The sequence below is a fragment of the Oryzias latipes genome, chromosome 15 (assembly GCF_053564925.1).
Source record: "Oryzias latipes strain Hd-rR chromosome 15, Olatipes_Hd-rR_3.1".
NCBI lineage: Eukaryota > Metazoa > Chordata > Actinopteri > Beloniformes > Adrianichthyidae > Oryzias > Oryzias latipes.
This window is the reverse complement of record NC_136251.1, coordinates 32,231,898-32,248,660: the sequence shown is the minus strand read 5'-3', so window position 1 is coordinate 32,248,660 and position 16,763 is coordinate 32,231,898. Positions and strand designations below refer to the sequence as shown.

General features: G+C 45.7%; 2 long non-coding RNA genes across 3 annotated transcripts; both read right to left on the bottom strand.

The window, feature by feature from the left end:
- Nucleotides 1-300: 300 nt before the first annotated feature.
- Nucleotides 301-1,256, bottom strand: LOC144984174 (uncharacterized). 2 transcript variants are annotated; one of them, XR_013647865.1, is made up of 4 exons: nt 1,113-1,256; nt 720-836; nt 492-601; nt 301-376 (listed from the first exon to the last, which is right to left on the bottom strand). It is a non-coding gene; the product is annotated as an uncharacterized LOC144984174 (long non-coding RNA). The 2 variants fall into 2 exon arrangements; XR_013647864.1 differs by lacking the exon at nt 301-376 and having other exon boundaries at nt 391-601.
- A 1,150-nt stretch (nt 1,257-2,406) lies between these two features.
- LOC144984173 (uncharacterized) lies at nt 2,407-3,636 on the bottom strand. The gene is made up of 4 exons (XR_013647863.1): nt 3,167-3,636; nt 2,968-3,078; nt 2,683-2,888; nt 2,407-2,616 (listed from the first exon to the last, which is right to left on the bottom strand). It is a non-coding gene; the product is annotated as an uncharacterized LOC144984173 (long non-coding RNA).
- Between the last annotated feature and the right edge of the window lie 13,127 nt (nt 3,637-16,763).

Genomic DNA, 16,763 nt, shown 5'->3' with positions numbered 1-16,763 from the left:
AACACACAAGTCTGACAGAGCATTACTACACCCACTTCCTATAATTTCTACTCCATTCAGGAGAATAGCCATGGACATTGTTGGACCTTTACCTAAGAGCAGTAGCGGTCACGAATACATCCTGGTGGTCTGTGATTATGCTACACGGTTCCCAGAAGCTTTTCCCCTGCGCACCATTACAGCTCCTGCAGTCATGAGAGCGTTAATTCAGTTTTTCTCCAGGGTAGGAATACCGGATGAAATTCTGACAGACCAAGGAACCAACTTCACCTCTCGGTTGATGAAACTGTTCCAACAGCAGCTTGGCATCACGGCCATCAAGGCGACACCGTACCACCCACAGACCAATGGCTTGGTGGAACGTTTCAACCAGACCCTGAAGAGGATGCTGCAGAAGTTCGTGAGTGACACAGGGAAGGACTGGGATCGTTGGCTACCATTCCTGTTGTTTGCTTATAGGGAAGTCCCACAAGCTTCAACAGGCTTCTCACCATTCGAACTCCTCTATGGCTGGGATGTCCAAGGCCCACTGGATCTCCTCAAGAAGAGCTGGGAGGCCAAATCCACAAAGACCTCAGAAAGGGGTGTGATCCAGTTTGTCCTGGAGATGAGAGAACGGTTGGCAAAGTACAGGGAAGAGGCAGAAGTCAACCAACGAGAGGCCCAAAGGAGTCGGAAGACGTGGTACGACCAGCAGGCCCGTCACCGTGAACTCCTACCAGGTCAGAAGGTTCTGCTACTTCTTCCCTCTTGTACCAGCAAACTACTGGCAAAGTGGCAAGGGCCATACACCATTCTCCGCAGGATGGGACCTGTCACCTATGAGGTGCACCATCCTGACAAAAAGAAAGAAAAGCAGACATACCATGTGAATCTACTTAAAGAGTGGAAGGAAGGTGCTAACCATCCAACAGAGAAGTCTTTGCTAGTCAGAGCTGTGAAGACTGAGGAAGACTTGGACTCTGATCTGGGAGCACTGACTCACTCAACCCCTCCGTCTCTGTCACATTTACCTCCGGAACAGACTACACAGATAATGGACTTATTTCGTGAAACGCCATCTCTTTTTTCTGCACAGCCAGGAAGAACTACACTCATTAGCCATTCCATACGGCTCAAAGATGGACGACCAATCCGGCAACGGCCTTATCGGGTACCACAGAAGTTGGTGGGAAGGCTGAACGATGAGGTGAGGAAGATGCTGGAGCTAGGTGTCATCGAGCCGTCCAACTCAGAGTGGAGCAGTCCGGTGGTGATCGTTCCCAAAAAAGACGACTCACTGCGACACCGTACCACCCACAGACCAATGGCTTGGTGGAACGTTTCAACCAGACCCTGAAGAGGATGCTGCAGAAGTTCGTGAGTGACACAGGGAAGGACTGGGATCGTTGGCTACCATTCCTGTTGTTTGCTTATAGGGAAGTCCCACAAGCTTCAACAGGCTTCTCACCATTCGAACTCCTCTATGGCTGGGATGTCCAAGGCCCACTGGATCTCCTCAAGAAGAGCTGGGAGGCCAAATCCACAAAGACCTCAGAAAGGGGTGTGATCCAGTTTGTCCTGGAGATGAGAGAACGGTTGGCAAAGTACAGGGAAGAGGCAGAAGTCAACCAACGAGAGGCCCAAAGGAGTCGGAAGACGTGGTACGACCAGCAGGCCCGTCACCGTGAACTCCTACCAGGTCAGAAGGTTCTGCTACTTCTTCCCTCTTGTACCAGCAAACTACTGGCAAAGTGGCAAGGGCCATACACCATTCTCCGCAGGATGGGACCTGTCACCTATGAGGTGCACCATCCTGACAAAAAGAAAGAAAAGCAGACATACCATGTGAATCTACTTAAAGAGTGGAAGGAAGGTGCTAACCATCCAACAGAGAAGTCTTTGCTAGTCAGAGCTGTGAAGACTGAGGAAGACTTGGACTCTGATCTGGGAGCACTGACTCACTCAACCCCTCCGTCTCTGTCACATTTACCTCCGGAACAGACTACACAGATAATGGACTTATTTCGTGAAACGCCATCTCTTTTTTCTGCACAGCCAGGAAGAACTACACTCATTAGCCATTCCATACGGCTCAAAGATGGACGACCAATCCGGCAACGGCCTTATCGGGTACCACAGAAGTTGGTGGGAAGGCTGAACGATGAGGTGAGGAAGATGCTGGAGCTAGGTGTCATCGAGCCGTCCAACTCAGAGTGGAGCAGTCCGGTGGTGATCGTTCCCAAAAAAGACGACTCACTGCGGATATGCATCGACTTCAGGAAGCTGAACGCAGTTTCGGAGTTCGACGCATATCCAATGCCGAGGATTGACGACCTGCTGGAGAAGATCGGGGCTGCTAATTTCATCACCACTCTTGACCTATGCAAGGGTTACTGGCAAGTACCTCTCAGCAACACCTGTCGACCATACACGGCGTTCAAAACACCTGCTGGACTGTTTCAGTTTACAGTTATGCCTTTTGGTCTGCATGGAGCACCAGCCACGTTCCAACGGCTGATGGACAGGGTGCTGCAGGGATGTAACCACTGTAGTGCAGCCTATTTGGATGACGTGGTGATCTACAGTCACACCTGGGAGCAACACCTAGATCACCTGCGTCTGGTCCTGAGGAAACTACAAAATGCAGGCCTGACCTTAAACGTGAGCAAGTGTGAGTGGGCCCGGAAGGAAACTTGTTACCTGGGGTACCTGCTGGGAGGTGGTGAGGTGCGTCCGCAGGTGGATAAAGTTGAAGTTATCCGCAATTGCCCTCGACCACGCACCAAGAAAGAGGTACGCTCCTTCCTGGGGTTAGCTGGATGGTACCGGCGGTTTGTCCATCAGTTCGCCACCATGGCAGCTCCTCTCACTGCCCTTACAGAGAAGAGGCAGAAAAACCCCGTGACCTGGACAGATGAGTGTGAACAGGCTTTCCAAGCATTGAAAAATAAATTGTGTTCCTGTCCTGTTCTCAAGAGTCCTAACTTTGATCAAAGGTTCCTCGTCCAAGTGGATGCCTCAGCAGTCGGACTTGGTGCTGTCCTGGCTCAGGGAGACCCAGGTGAAGAGCGACCAGTCCTGTACCTCAGTCGGAAACTGCAGCCGAGAGAGACAAGGTAGTCCACTGTGGAGAAGGAAGGACTTGCCATTAAGTGGGCGTTGGATAGCTTGAGGTACTACTTACTTGGCAGAGAATTCGACCTTGAGACAGACCACAGGGCCCTGACATGGATAAATACCATGAAGGACCACCACAACCGGCTTACGCGCTGGTATCTGGCGCTTCAGCCGTACAAATTTAACGTACGTCACCGTCCCGGAAAACAAAACATAGTGGCAGATTTCCTGTCCAGATTGCCGCACATCGCCAATCTCCCAGAGGAGGGGGATGATGTGACGGTGTAGAACCGTCAGCTGCCGCTGCAGGCGCACACGCATGCACACACGCTAGCACACACACACACGTGCGCATAGACGCGCACGCTCGGACCCGGTAACACGTCATTTACATCAGCTTACCCTTTTCATTCCGTCCCTATCCCTCTGCAGGTAGCCCTGGGTGCACACTAGGTTGCCGACTCACCATCCCCATGCATACATTAACACGAAGCACACATGACGCCAACATTAACGTTGGTTTGTTTACCTGGAAGTAACCCGGTAACCCGGAAGTGGTCAGGGACACCCTGGGTCATGTGACGCATCGGTCACTGTTTGTATTTATTTTTATTGATTATTGTTATGTTTCTGTATCTAGCCACAGGGGTTGCAAGCCAGTAACTTCTGTGCCGGTCCCAAGCCCGGATAAATAGAGAGGGTTGCGTCAGGAAGGGCATCCGGCGTAAAAATTGCCAAAATAACCATGCGAATCATCCACAACACTTTAGACATACCGGATCGGTCGAGGCCCGGGTTAACAACGACCGCCACCGATGCTGTTAACCTACAGGGTGTCGGTGGAAATTTGACTACTGTTGGTGGAAGAAAGAGGGGAGGCAGAAGGGTCCGTTGCCAGAGAGAGAAGGGAAAAGGCAGGAACATAGGTTTGAGAATAGGGACTCTTAACGTTGGCACAATGACAGGGAAAGGCAGAGAGCTGGCAGACATGATGGAGAGAAGGAAGGTAGATGTACTGTGTGTGCAGGAGACAAGGTGGAAGGGCAGCAAGGCACGTAGTATTGGAGGAGGATACAAACTGTTCTATCATGGTGTTGATAGGAAGAGAAACGGGGTAGGAGTGATTCTGAAGGGGGAGTTTGTAAACAGTGTTCTAGAGGTGAAAAGAGTCTCAGACAGGATGATGAGCTTAAAGTTAGAAATTGAAGGGGTGATGGTGAATGTAGTCAGTGGGTATGCGCCACAGGTTGGCTGTGAGTTAGAAGTGAAGGAGAGATTCTGGAGTGAGTTGGATGAGGTCATAGAGAGTTTTCCCAGAGGAGAGAGAGTTGTTATTGGAGCAGACTTTAATGGGCATGTTGGTGAGGGCAACAGAGGTGATGAGGAGGTGATGGGCAGGTTTGGTGTGAAGGAAAGGAATCTGGAGGGACAGATGGTGGTGGACTTTGCGAAGAGGATGGAAATGGCTGTAGTCAACACTTACTTCCAGAAGAGAGAGGAACATAGAGTGACATACAGAAGTGGAGGTAGGAGTACTCAGGTGGACTACATCCTATGTAGACGAGGTCATTTGAGAGAGGTTAATGACTGCAAAGTGGTGGTAGGAGAGAGTGTAGCCAGACAGCACCGCATGGTGGTGTGTAAGATGACTCTGGAGGTCAGGAAGAAGAAGATAGGGAAAACAGAAAAGAAGACCAAGTGGTGGAAGCTACAGAATGAAGAAACTTGTGAGGAATTTAGGCAGAAGTTGAGGCAGGTCCTGGGTGGTCAGGATGAGCTTCCAGAGGACTGGGAAACTACAGCAGAGATTATCAGGGAAACAGGTAGGAAGGTGCTAGGTGTGTCATCTGGAAAGAGGAAAGACGGTAAAGAGACTTGGTGGTGGAATGAGGAAGTACAGGAATGCGTCCAGAGGAAGAGGTTGGCTAAAAGGAAGTGGGATGTAGAAAGGACTGAGGAAGGTAGACAGGAGTACAAGGAAGCGCAGCGTAGAGTGAAGGGAGAGGTGGCAAAGGCCAAACAGAAAGCTTACGATGAGCTTTATGACAGGTTAGACACAAAGGAAGGAGAGAAGGACTTGTACAGGCTAGCCAGACAGAGAGACAGAGATGGGAAGGACGTGCAACAGATAAGGGTGATTAAGGACAGAGATGGAAAGGTGCTAACAACCCAAGAGAGTGTACAGAAAAGATGGAAGGAGTATTTTGAGGAGCTGATGAACGAGGAAAATGACAGGGAAAGAAGGGAGGAAGATGTGGTTGTTGTGGAGCAGGAAGTAGCAGAGATTGGAAAGGATGAGGTTAGGAAGGCTCTGAAAAGGATGAAGAGCGGAAAGGCCGTTGGTCCTGATGACCTACCTGTGGAGGTATGGAAGTGCCTAGGAGAGACAGCAGTGGAATTTCTAACAAGGTTGTTCAATAGGATTTTAGAGAGTGAGAAGATGCCTGAGGAATGGAGGAGAAGCGTTCTGGTCCCGATCTTTAAAAACAAGGGTGACACGCAGAACTGCAGCAACTATAGAGGAATAAAGTTGATGAGCCACACAATGAAGCTGTGGGAAAGAGTAGTGGAAGCCAGGCTTAGGAAGAAGGTGGAGATTTGTGAGCAGCAGTATGGTTTCATGCCCCGTAAGAGCACCACTGATGCCATTTTTGCTTTGAGAATGTTGATGGAAAAGTACAGAGAAGGTCAGAAGGAGCTGCATTGTGTGTTCGTAGATTTAGAGAAGGCGTATGACAGGGTGCCGAGGGAGGAGCTGTGGTACTGTATGAGGTCGTCTGGAGTGGCAGAGAAGTATGTCAGAGTAGTTCAGGACATGTATGAGAGAAGTATGACGGTGGTGAGATGTGCTGTAGGTCAGACAGAGGAGTTCAAGGTGGAGGTGGGACTACACCAAGGATCAGCTTTGAGTCCTTTTTTGTTTGCTATGCTGATGGACAGGCTGACAGACGAGGTAAGACAGGAATCTCCCTGGACAATGATGTTTGCGGATGACATTGTAATTTGCAGTGAGAGTAGAGAGCAGGTGGAGGAACAGCTAGAGAGGTGGAGGTTTGCTCTGGAAAGAAGAGGCATGAAAGTCAGTCGTAGTAAGACAGAATACATGTGTCTGAACGAGAGGGATCAAGGTAGAAGCGTTAGGCTACAGGGGGCTGAGGTGAAGAAGGTGCAGGAGTTTAAGTACTTGGGGTCAACAGTTCAGTGTGATGGGGATTGTGGAAAAGAGGTGAAGAGGCGAGTGCAGGCAGGTTGGAGCGGTTGGAGGAAAGTGTCAGGAGTGTTGTGTGACAGAAGAGTGCCAGCAAGACTCAAAGGAAAGGTGTACAAGACAGTGGTGAGACCAGCTCTGCTCTATGGGTTAGAGACGGTAGCAGTGAGACAGAGACAAGAGGCTGAGATGGAGGTAGCAGAGATGAAGATGTTGAGGTTCTCCTTAGGAGTGACCAGGTTAGACAGGATAAGGAACGAGTACATCAGAGGGACGGCTCATGTTGCCTGTGTTAGCGACAAAGTCAGAGAAGCCAGACTGAGATGGTTTGGACATGTTCAGAGGAGGGATAGTGGATATATTGGTAGAAGGATGTTGGAGATGGAGCTGCCTGGCCGGAGGGCAAGAGGACGGCCAAAGAGGAGATATATGGATGTCTTAACAGAGGACATGAAGTTGGCTAACGTTAGGGTAGAAGATGTTCATGATAGAGTGAGGTGGAAAAGGATGATTCGCTGTGGCGACCCCTGATGGGAAAAGCCGAAAGAGAAAGAAGAATTGTTATTTTTCTGTACACGACACAGAATGTTTAGTTGAATGAAACTGTTTATTTCTGTATGTTTATTTATGTTGTTGAACAATGCAAACACTTCTCCCTGTTTTCTCTTTGGACTGATGGAGAGCAACGCCCAGGAGGAGGGGCTTACCACTTAAAAGAGAACCAGATACAGCTGTCGGTGTGGGAGTCTGAGTGGAGAAGTTGGAGAGTCTGAGAGGAGAATTTGGAGTGTTGGATTGGAGAAGTCTATGTTGGTTAACCTTTGTGGAGCAATTGGTGTGCTCTGTTCTTGCATTAAAGTCAAGAATACTTTCACCTTGGCGCCTCTGCCCAATCATTCCCTGGTGGGACCCACGACAAGCTCGAAGCGCTTTAACACTAAAAACAGTAAACACACAACATTACAATAAAAACCCCAACCCACCCTTCACCCTTCCCACTCCCCTCCATTAAACCACATGACCCATGGTTTCCCACGTACAATGAAATATGACTATGTAACTGTAAAAGAATAAATAAATAAATAAATAAATAAACAAGTATGGCTTAGCTCTGCTGTGAGGAAACAGTATCTGGGAATCCTTTCATACCAGGAGCCAGCCCGGCCACCGGAACATCGCCACAGTGCCCACCCAGACCGGGACAACACTGGGGTCCCCCTCACAGCCAAAAGCTGTAAAATTAGACCCCAGCCGCCCCAGCAAGGGCAACAACTGCAGCAACAACCGCTGACCAAGCCGGCAAGCCCTGGAGGAAAAGATCCCCTCAAGAAACACTGGGGCTAAAATCATAAGATGCTAAAATTAAAAACATAAAAAAGAAAAAAAAACAACCATAAAATTGAAAATAAGATGCATAAAATTAAAATAAATACATAAATAAAATAGCCTATACTAAAACTAATAGAATAAATTAGCAGTTAAAATCAACTAAAAGCTAAATTATAAAGGTGGGTCTTGAGCCTCTTCTTAAAAACCTCTACTGTCTCTGCGGCCCTGAGGCCCTCTGGCAGGCCGTTCCACAGGCGAGGACCGTAATGGCAGAACGAAGCCTCACCATAAGTTTTGGTCCTCACCTTGGGAACAACTAAGAGGCCAGCACCGGAGGACCTCAGGGTCCGCGAGGGCTCATATTTTAAAAGAATATCATTTAAATAAGAAGGCCCAAGACCAAAAAAACATTTATAAACCATTAAAAGAACTTTAAAATCAATCCTGAAACGCACAGGGAGCCAATGCAGCGATTTTAAAACCGGTGTAATGTGTTCCCGCCCCCTGGTCCTCGTCAGAACTCGTGCCGCTGAGTTCTGTAGAAGTTGTAAGTTTGAAAGAGACTTTTTGGGTAAACCAGAGAGCAGGGCATTACAATAATCTAAACGACTGAAAATAAAAGCATGCATTAGCACTTCTGTGCTGGCAAGAGAGAGGAACGGGCGGACTCTGGCAATGTTTTTAAGATGATAAAATCCTGTCTTAACGACATTTTTAATGTGTGGGATAAAATTTAGCTCAGAGTCAAAAAGTACGCCCAGGTTTCTCACACATTGAGAAGGTTTAAAATTATGAAGATGTGGTAAAATCATCTCTCTCTTGTCTTCAGAACCGATGATTAAAACTTCAGTTTTGTCCTGGTTGAGCTTTAAGAAATTTTCTGCCATCCACAACTTTATATCTAAAATGCAGTTTAAAAGAGTGTTGACAGGTTCCAGGTCATCAGGAGACACGGCGATGTAAAGCTGTGTGTCATCAGCATAGCTGTGAAAGTCAACGCCATGTCTCCTGATGACCTCCCCAAGAGGCAACATATACAAATTAAAAAGTATTGGCCCTAAAATCGACCCCTGGGGAACCCCACAGCTTATTTCGTGGATTCTTGAAGAGCACGTATCCATACTTACATAAAAGTGTCGATCTGTCAGGTAAGAGTAAAACCACTTAAGAACATTTCCAGAAAGGCCCACTAGACTACTAAGTCTGTCTAATAAAATCTGGTGATCTACTGTATCAAAAGCGGCACTAAGATCCAGCAGCACCAGAACAGAAAGTTTCTGTGAGTCGTAGTTTAATCTAAGATCATTAACGATCTTTAAAAGAGCCGTCTCTGTACTATGGTTTTTCCTAAAACCAGACTGATATTTTTCTAAAATTTTTTGGGCATTTAAAAACTCATGCAGTTGAGTAGCGACACTTTTTTCTATTATTTTACTTAAAAATGGTAAGTTGGATACGGGTCTATAGTTATCCAGATTTTTTGGATCTAATTGACTCTTCTTCAGAAGGGGCCTCACCACCGCCGTCTTACAGGCAGAGGGGAAGACCCCCGTCTGAAGAGAGCAATTTACTATATTTAAAAGCTCTGACTCAAAGAATCCATAAAATGTTTTAAAAAGTGAAGTGGGAATGGGATCTAAAAGGCAGGTTGTAGTGTTTACTTGGGATACAACTCGACCAAGCATCTCTGCATCAACCAGGACAAAACTCCCCAGTGTTTCTTCTGGTAAAATCAATGCTGGAGGTCTGTTAAGATCCGTGTTTTGCATGGATGAAATGTTTGATCTTATAGCATTGATTTTACCCATGAAGTGGTCTGCGAAGTCCTCACATGCAGCATTAGATGATGGCATGGAGGACTTGTTGAAGTCTTTGTTTATTAAAATATCAATGGTTTTAAAAAGAAATTTGGGGTTGTTTTTATTTTCTGAAATGATTTTTGAAAAATAGGAGGTTGTGGCCCGTTTAACTGAGTTATTGTAGATTTTGAGTTGTTCTTTAAAAATGTCTTTGTGAATTATTAATTTTGTCTTCCTGTATCTCCTCTCTGCTCTCCTGCAGTTCTGCTTCAGACCCTTAATGTCGTCAGTCTTCCATGGCATTTTAGGAGTGGCTCTTATTGTTTTCGCTTTGAATGGAGCCACTGCATCTATGGAAGACTGAAGTCTGTTATTAAAATGATCAACAATAAAATCACAGGGTGCAGGTAAAATCTGAGCAGGAGTTTGCTTAAAAACATCAATAAAACTTGCAGCCACTTCAGGAGTTAAATACCGTTTCCTCACAGTTCTCACTGAGGCTTCCTGCTGGATTTCACTGGTGACAGTAAAAAACACACAGTAATGGTCTGAGGTGGCTATGTCAACAACAGAGGACACCCCAGTGGACAGACCATAGGTAATGACCAGGTCCAGGGTGTGTCCTCTGTTGTGAGTTGGCTGTGTGACATGCTGCTGAAAGTCCATGCTGTTTAGAAGATTTAAAAACTCGCAGGCATAGATATCATTACAATTGTCAACATGCAAATTAAAATCACCAGTAATTAAAATCCTATTGTACCTAATATGAAGAGATGATAAAAGTTCCGAAAATTCTTCGATAAAACAGGAAGGAGGGGTTGGTGGTCTGTATACTGTGACAGTTAAAACAGGTGGGTCTCCAAAAAGAAAAGCATGATGCTCGAATGAACAATATTTACCGAGTAAAATATTTTCAGATAAAATTCTTTTGTGAGCAATCGATGCTGTACCTCCACCTTTCTTTCCTCCCGTGATTGAAAATAAAAAGTTAAAATTAGGTGGAGAAGCCTCAGTGAGAATAGCTGGTGCATCAGAGCCAAGCCAGGTTTCAGTTAAAAACAAACAGGTTAAATCATGGTCTAAAATCAGATCATTAATGATAAAAGACTTATTTAAAAGTGATCTGACATTTAAAAGAGCCATTGTAACCCTGACATGCTTTGCAGCTTCGCCCCATCCACAGGTATGACATGAGGGTCTCGCGAGAGTTTGCGCGATTCTCGCACTATGCTTTATAAAGGGGCATGCGCAGTCAGTTTGTTGACGGAAGTCGGACAAAGGGGCTGTCACTGCATGCATGAGACGCAGGCGGGTGATGAGACGTGCTATGCGAGCGAGTAGCGTGCGAACTGGCCAGGTTCCACCGAGGATGGAGGCTGTTCGGCTATGAATTCAGGCTTTTCCAAGCTGGAAACATTGGACTGGGCGGTAGGAAGCATCTACACTACACCCCCATATGTGGATATGATGGATAATGCAATGAACTTTGCTTACATTGAACTTCTTGGACTGGATTTATGAACATTATTGGAGGATGGACAGCAGATGCACTGCAGTGAACTGATTTATGTTTTTTTGCTTGTTTATTTTCTGTTGTAAATCAAATATAAATACCTATATACACTTTCTGCATCTTAATGTTGCTTCTCATCATTTGCACTTCCTCTGAAACGAACTTTGGCCCTTATAACTAGTTTTAACTAGAGTCTGGTGGATTCTAGTTAACTGGCTACATAAATTGGCGAGCTAGCTAGGAGGAAGTGCATGGTGGTTAGTGTTATGAATTTGTTTGTATTTTTTTTTTTTCTCTCTCTCTGAGTATCAAGAATAACCATGAATGTGTTTTTGGATCTTGGTATTAAGTTGCCAAATGCTATTTTAGTTGAAGGCATTATAAAACCTGCATATGATGAACTGATTGATTTTGTGCGACCCTATGGCTCTATTAACAGGATAGAGACCATTAGTGATGCAGATTCTGAGTTTAATGATGCGCTTGTTGTAGAATTTAACAATGGGAGTGCTGTTAGTGCACTGCGTCCTATATTACCATATACATTTCTTTCAACCGAACATGAACTTAAATTTTATATATCTGAACTCGCTACGATTTTCACCGAGCATTTTTCTAAAACTAAAACAAAATCATACTTGTCTGAGTTACAAAACACAGCCAAACTTACGGGTGTTGAATATAAGGACATGCTGGCGCATATGTTGGCTCAGGTTGGGTTGGCTGTCACAGAGCTGGGTCCAGCTACCAAGGAAGAAGAGGAACAAACCCCGCATGCAGAGCCTACTCTGCTTCTCCCATCTGCTAAAGACTCTTTATTCACCCCACTTTCACCTGTTCCAGAGACTTTTAGTGTCAAACCGGAATGCAAGCCGCATCAACCAGCACCAGACCCCCTGTTAACCTCCAGCAAGGAAAAATCCAATCCTAATATAGAAGTTCAGCCTTCTGAAGTCCAGCGCTACATTGTAGAGCATATTGTAAAGAACGAAGAGGTTGCAGTGCACCATCAGAGGCTAAGGGTGTTTTCGGGTAGGATACCCAGACCGTCAAACGAATCTGATTATGAGACCTGGCGGTCAGGAGTAGAGCTACTGTTGGGAGACCCAGCTGTGTCTGATCTTCAGCGTTCCAGGCGGATTGTTGAAAGCCTTTTGCCACCTGCAGCAGATATGGTTAAACATCTCGGTCCTAATACAATGCCAATGGTGTATTTAGCCACTCTTGACTCTGCATATGGTGCCGTTCAGGATGGGGATGAACTATTTGCCAAGTTTATGGACACCTATCAAGACACCGGAGAAAAAGCATCAGCTTACCTCCAACGCCTTCAAGTTGCTTTAAATGCTGCTATAAAAAGAGGTGGAGTCAAGGAGTCTGATAGTAGTCGCCATTTACTAAATCAGTTCTGTCGTGGATGTTGGGATGATGGGTTGATAACAGAACTCCAACTTAAACAAAAGAAAACTCAACCTCCTACTTTTGCAGAGCTGTTGTTGCTGTTACGCACCGAAGAGGACAGAGAAGCGACAAAGACCCTTCGGATGAAACAGCATCTGGGTGTTACTCGACAAAAAGTTACTAATCATCCCCAGTATGTGCGAACAGACAATAATGATGGGGGAGCAGTGGCTAAACTGACCAATATCACCCAACAGCTTGCTCATCAGCTAGCAGACATACAGCGGCAGCTAGCTATGCTGACTCACGGACAACCCAAATCAGCCTCTCATCCACCGGCAACAGCCCACAACAGACCACCAGCAAAAGAAAAGCACCACACAAACCCTCTTCGGCATCCCATGCCATTTCCACAGAAACCAGGCTTTTGTTTCCGGTGTGGTGAAGATGGACACATCCGTCCCCAGTGTAAGAATGAGCCAAATTCTGCTTTGGTTGCCCATAAAAAGAAATTATTTGGAAAAAAACAATACAACAGTTCCACTTACAATCATTTAAACTGAGTCCGGCTTCGGTTGAGGGACAAACAGGAGCCAAACGGGACCCAAACTGTCCCAAGAAGAGGATCGTCCGGTGTGGGAAACTGTTACAAGCAAAGCTTATAAAGAAAATGCCAAAAGGGCTCGTTGGTTCTAAATGCACCGCTATCCTTAAAATAGCACAACAAAACCATAATTGCCTTTTGGACACTGGTTCTCAGGTCACCACAGTTTCAGTTTCCTTCTTTAATCAGTTTCTCCATGATCAACAAATTCGTCCGCTTTTTGACTTATTACAGGTCGAAGGTGCAGCTGGACATTTAGTACCATATTTGGGATATGTGGAGTTGACAATAACGTTTCCCAAAGATTTTTTAGGGTCTGAGATTGATATGCCAACTCTAGCACTTGTGGTCCCAGATGCAAAGCCCCACAGCCACACACCTGTTTTAGTGGGAATGAATACATTGGAATCTTTGTATGACTTGGGTCGTAATAGTGATGTTTTCTCCCTGCCCACTATTCCAAAATATCGAGCTGTTCTGAAGTTGCTACAGATCAACCATCAGCAGAACCATGCAGGCTCTTCTGGAGTTGTGAAGTTATTAAGTCAGGCTCCAGTTTCTGTTCCCGCTGGCCGTACTGTTGTTCTAGAGGGCACTGCACAATTAAATGGACAGCTGTCAGGTCAGTGGGCTGTAATTGACCACTCAGGATCTGTACTTCCTGGGAAGCTGTATGTGCAGAGTTGCCTGGTCACAGTCTCAACACAGTCTCCCAATAAGGTTCCTGTTATTGTGAAAAATGAGTCTAAACAAGATGTTACCATTCCCCCTTTTGCCGTTATAGCCAGTATAGGGGCATCGCCAACCATCTTGAGTCATCAAACGAGGGATGTCTCCCTGGACGAGAAGGGGAGAGGGAAATTACACTTTAATTTTGGAGACTCGCCCATTCCTATTGACTGGAAAGAGCGAGTAAAAAATAAGCTCACCCAAATGTCTGATGTGTTCTCCCACCATGACCTAGATTTTGGTTGTACAAACCAAATAAAACATCAGATTCATCTCCATGACCCGACACCATTCAAGCATCGAGCCAGACCCATACATCCGAATGACATAGAAGCTGTGCGGAAACACATACAAGATCTGCTAAAGGCTGGCGTAATTAGGGAGTCTGAATCTTCATTTTCCTCCCCAATTGTTGTTGTTCGGAAGCGGAACGGAGATGTGCGCTTGTGCATCGATTATAGAAAACTAAACTTACAAACTATAAAGGATGCCTATGCCCTGCCAAACCTCGAGGAATCCTTTTCAGCATTAACTGGGTCAAAATGGTTTACAGTTCTTGACTTGAAGTCCGGGTATTACCAAATAGAAATGGATGAAAAAGACAGAGCCAAGACTGCCTTTGTGACTCCATTGGGTTTTTGGGAATGGAACCGCATGCCTCAGGGGGTGACGAATGCTCCAAGCACATTCCAAAGATTAATGGAGAAGTGCATGGGAGATTTGAACCTCAGGGAAGTTCTTGTTTTCCTAGATGATATCATTGTTTTTTCTGCCACCCTGGAAGAGCATGAAGAACGCCTGTTGAAAGTGTTGAAAAGATTAAAAGAGTTTGGATTAAAACTCTCTCCAGATAAGTGCAGGTTCTTTCAGTCAAGCGTGCGCTACTTGGGACATGTGGTGTCAGAACGCGGTGTTGAAACAGACCCAGAGAAAGTGTCCACTTTAAAATCCTGGCCAGTACCCCGAAATCTGAAAGAACTAAGATCATTTTTAGGTTTTGCCGGATATTATCGGCGGTTCATCAAAAGCTATGCCACAATAGTAGGACCACTTAATCATCTTACTCGTGGCTATGAACCTAGCCGCCGGACTGACAAGAGCAAGAAGACTGCATCAAAGTACACAGATTCAAAACAACCGTTTGGAGACAGATGGACTCCTGCTTGCCAAACATCTTTTGAAACGGTGATAGACAAATTAACATCGGCTCCTGTTCTTGCATTTGCTAACCCCAAGCTTCCCTATATTTTGCACACAGATGCAAGTTTGTCTGGACTGGGGGCTGTGTTGTATCAAGAACAGGAGGGCCAGCTTCGTGTCATTGCTTATGCCAGCAGAGGACTCTCCCAGAGTGAATCTCACTATCCTGCACACAAGCTGGAGTTTTTAGCATTAAAATGGAGTGTCACAGAAAAATTTCATGACTATCTGTATGGTTCCCATTTTACTGTGATCACTGACAACAATCCTCTCACTTACATCTTAACCTCTGCGAAATTAGATGCCACCAGTCATCGGTGGTTGGCTGCCTTGTCGACGTACTCATTCAAGCTGCAGTATAGATCTGGCAAGCAAAATAATGATGCAGATGTTTTGTCACGGCGACCTCATCCCCCCATACTGAATGAATCACTTCAGAATGGGGAGTGGGATCCTGCCTATTGTATTGTAGAGCGTCTATCTCATTCAAGCAGACCCTCTGAATTACCTCCTGAAGTGGTGGATGCAATCTGTCAAGGTGCTCTGTTGAGAAGTTGTCTACCTCCGTCAGCTTGCATTGATGTTGCATTGGTTGAATCAATGACAGTCTCTACTAACGTCTTTCCAGAAGCCTTTGAGGAGGAGTCATCTCATGGCTTGTACATTGTACCGTCCATGACTGACATTGACCTACAAGAATTACAGTATGCAGATCCAGCAATCAGAGAAGTTATACAGCAGCTTGAGGCGGGAGAGAAAGTTCTGCCTGTTGCACATCGACTTCTTCCTGAGCTCTCTTTGCTACTGAGGGAATGGAGTAAGTTGAAGCTGGTGAATGGAGTCCTTTATCGGGAGAAGAAAGAAGAGGATAAACCTCATCTCCAATTGGTTCTGCCACCAGATTTGCGCCCTGTTGTTCTTGAAAGTCTCCATAATGATATGGGTCACATGGGGATTGAGCGGACATTGGACTTAGTACGGCAAAGGTTTTTCTGGCCCAAAATGGCAGCCGCAGTGGAGCATTATGTCAAGACTTGCAATCGCTGTGTAAGGCGTAAATCTTTACCTGAGAAAGCAGCACCCCTTGTTAACATTCACACCACCAGACCATTGGAACTCCTGTGCATGGACTTTCTATCTCTAGAGCCAGATAGCAGTAATACGAAGGACATCTTAGTATTAACTGACCATTTCACCAAATTTGCTGTCGCTATTCCAACTCCGAATCAGAAAGCCAGGACTGTCGCAAAGTGTTTGTGGAATGATTTCATAGTGCATTATGGCATCCCAGAACGTCTGCATTCTGACCAAGGCTCAGATTTCGAGTCTAGGTTAGTTGGAGAGCTTTGTGACATGACTGGCATCAAGAAATCCAGAACAACTCCCTATCATCCCAGAGGGAATCCGGTAGAGCGTTTTAACCGGACATTGTTAAACATGCTAGGCACGCTCGATAATGAACAAAAGGTTAAGTGGAAGGAGCATGTCAAGCCTCTGGTTCATGCATATAATTGCACACGGAATGATGTAACTGGGTACACGCCATACGAACTCCTTTTTGGGCGGTTACCTCGCTTACCCGTAGACTTAGCATTTGGGTTACCGATAAAGGAACCTCCAACTGTAGCACATACAGACTATGTAAAGAACTTAAAAGCCAGACTAGAAGAGAGTTATAAACTTGCTTCAAAGAATGCTTGGAGGTCTGCAGATAAGAATAAAAGTTCTTTTGACAAGTATGTGAAACCTGCTAGTCTGCAAGTGGGAGACCGTGTATTAGTTCGTAATGTTAAAATCCGTGGGAAACATAAGCTTGCTGACAGATGGGAGCACGATGTGTATGTGGTTGTTAGTCGTGCCGGTGACCTACCAGTATATGTG